Source organism: Cervus canadensis, chromosome 10, assembly GCF_019320065.1.
Source record: "Cervus canadensis isolate Bull #8, Minnesota chromosome 10, ASM1932006v1, whole genome shotgun sequence".
Taxonomy (NCBI): domain Eukaryota; kingdom Metazoa; phylum Chordata; class Mammalia; order Artiodactyla; family Cervidae; genus Cervus; species Cervus canadensis.
Genome location: NC_057395.1, coordinates 70837948 through 70841197, shown reverse-complemented (window position 1 = coordinate 70841197; position 3250 = coordinate 70837948).

Sequence of the window (3250 nt, the reverse complement as noted above, 5' to 3'; positions counted from 1 at the left end):
AAGAGGAAGAAAAAGGGAAGGCATCCAAGAAAGTGATGATGTAGAGTTATATATACTGAAAAGGAATATCAAATTATAGCGTAGCTCAAATCGACCATATGAATGACTTCAATGTAGTACATTCAATATGGAAAACAGAAAATGTGACTCATGAACTTCAGAAAGTGCTTCCTTCACAGACAAAAATGCTCATCAAATGGGAACTCAGTTTGTTTGTTTGATCCTTCATTTAATTCAACCAGTTTTACTGATGTCCGGCTACGCAAGCACTGGTCTTGGCCTTGCGGATGTAAGAGTGAGCAGAGCAAAGTCCCTGCTCTCAGGAAGCTTGTTGTCTAGTTGAAGAAGACAATACAGGAACACATCCTACGTCAGGTGGAGACAGACCATGAAGAAAAAGTAAGCAGGCAGAGAGATAGAGTGCAGGAGCTGGTATTTTAGGTAGAGTGGCCAAGACAGCCTCTGAGAAGGTGTCAGCTGAGCAGTAATCTGGACGAGGAGAGGGAGGGAGCCACATGGATACCTGGGAGAATGTGCTCGGGCATTTCAGGCGAGAGAACAGCAAGTGTAAAGTCCCTGAGGTGGGAAGACCCTTGGAAGAAGAACGCAGAGGCCAGAGCGGCTGGAACAAGGTGAGCAAAGGGAGGAACAGCAGGAGACGAGCTCAGAGAGGGAGCAGGGAACGATCTGAGGCCACCAGGCGACCGCAGGGACCTCGGCTCTGACTCTGAGTGGAAGGGAAACCGCTCGAGGGCGGTGAGCAGAGACGGGTGTGATTTGACTCCAGCTTCTAACAGGATCCTTCAGCTGCTGTGCAGAGAATAACCTGCAGGGAAAGAAGGTCGGGATAGGGGGCTGGGGGAGTGGGGGGAGAGGGAGACCAGTGAGGAGACTCCTGCAATAACCAAAGGTGGTAATGTGGAAATGGTCAGACATGGTCAGATTTGGGAAACAGTATAAAAAACCATATTCAGATGCTGGGGATGGGAGGGGGGTCACCTTCATCCCTAGATGGTGTCAGGTGTCTACTTGGAGTAAGAAACTTTTACTTGTGTGGAGCCTTTTACATTGATTTAAAATATTACTTTAGGGACTTCCCCGGTTGTGGGAAAGTCCAGTGGTTAAGACTTTGCCTTCCAGTGTAGGGGGTGCAGTTTCAGTTCCTGCTCAGGGAGCTAAGATTCCCACATGCCTAATGGCCAAAAAACCAAAACAGAAGCAATATTGCAACAAATTCAATAAAGACTTTTAAAACGGTCCATATCAAGAAAACTCTTTAAAAATTACTTTAAATTATGCATTATATTCTTAAATATATTGCTGATAATGAATAGTGGCTTGCATTCAGTTTTAGCACCATTCCCGTCTTGAAAAGAATGACAAGCTTAGGGTCTATAGGATGACTGATTCTTGGGCAATCCCATTGTAGGGTGGTGAGGTTCAGGTCCAGACAGAACCAATTAGTTGCTTGGTATCAGATACCCACATGGTAGTGAGTACATTCAGGAAGTACCCAGGAAGACACATCTGACTTGGTCTGGCTTAGCCATGAGGCCAAGGTTTAAGGCAAAAATTGTGTGTTTTTAATACCACCATTGGAAGATTTTTAGACAACCAACCCAGTGAACTAAACATGGCTTCAGGTCTATTCAGTGATGCTCTAGCACCAATGAGTTTGACCACAGCAAGGGGCTAATGGACAGTCTCATGCAGCCACGTGGGCAATGAAACCTCTCTGCCTTCATGTCCCAGGCTGGGAAGTGGAGGATGGGTGTGGAAACCACCAAGCCTCCTGCTCACAGACAAGGTCTCCTCCACTGTTTTGCTAAGAAGCCTTTCAACCTGGATATCTGTTCATGGCTTTGTTGTTGTAAGGATTAAATGAGATGGTAGAGTCAGTTTCCAAAATCAGGAAGGGTTTGGAATCAAATTGACTTGAGGAACAAGCCACCTCTGCCCTGTATTCACTGGGGGGGGTTTGGGAAAATAGCTTAGCCCCTCTGAGCCTCAGAGTTAGGAATAAAGGTACCTTTCATGTGAAAAGCCAAGTGAAAAGGATAATAGACCAGGTATGTCCTTGTTAACAATCATATCATCGTTAACAATGATCTAATATCATAACAGGTATGTCCAAGTGTCCAGCAGTGCACTGGGCTCTTAGAAAGCCCTCAGCCATGTTCAACCCTGATACTGGCTTCATGAATATTCCACTGCAAGTCCCAGAGTTGGGAAGTGAGTTTTGAAGGGGTTCAAGGGCCTTGAGGGGCCCTTTGGATCTGGGAATATTTGGACCCCAGTGGACTTGCGCATCTCAGAAAGACTGGACCACACTGGGCTCATGCAGCTGGTCTGGCCCTCCTTTTCCCAGATGGAGAATTCAGGTCCAAAGGAAAGAGAGGGTAACAGCCAGAAAAAGGAACAAACGTGAACCAGCTGAACCGAGGTGGATGAACCTAGAGCCTCTTACACAGAGTGAAGCAAGTCAGAAAGGGAAGAACAAGTATCAAATATCAATGCATATATGGAATCTGGAAAGATGGTACTGATGAACCTGTTTGCAGGGAAGGAGTGGAGATGCAGATGTAGAGAATGGACTGCGGACACAGCGGGTGAAGGAGAGGGTGGGATGAACTGAGTAAATAGCAATGACGTAGTATGTGTAAAACAGCTAGCAAGTGGGGAGTTGCCGTCTAACACCGGGAGCTCAGCTGGGTGCACTGTGACGACCTGGAGGGGTGAGACGGGGCTGAAACAGGGAGGGAGGTTCAAAAGCAAGGGGACACATGTATACTTATGTCTGATTCGAGTTGTGTGGCAGAAACCAACACGACATTGTAAAACAATGATCTTCCAATTAAAAACTAAATTAAAAAAAGAAAAGAGAGCGTTAGCCAAGGCCACATGGTCACTAAGGGTCAAAGCCATGGCTGGGACTGGGGGTCTGGTGCTCCCTCCCTAACTCAATGCCACTCCCACATTCACAGCCTTTGCAGCCGGGCCAAGGTTCGCCCAGGTGCTGCCGCGACCTACCCCGAGATGCTCGCTGGAGCTGATGCAAACATTTTGTTCTGTGTCACGCCTGTGGTGACAGCTGAGTGAAACTGAATGTTCACAGTCATTCTGCTCAGAAACCTCGCACGCGTTCCATGTAATCGGAGTTTCAGAATGAGTCAGGTTTCCAAACTCTCCTCTCTCCTTCCAATCGCATGTCTGTATATGGTAACCTTCAGAAAACGAATCTAATAATTAG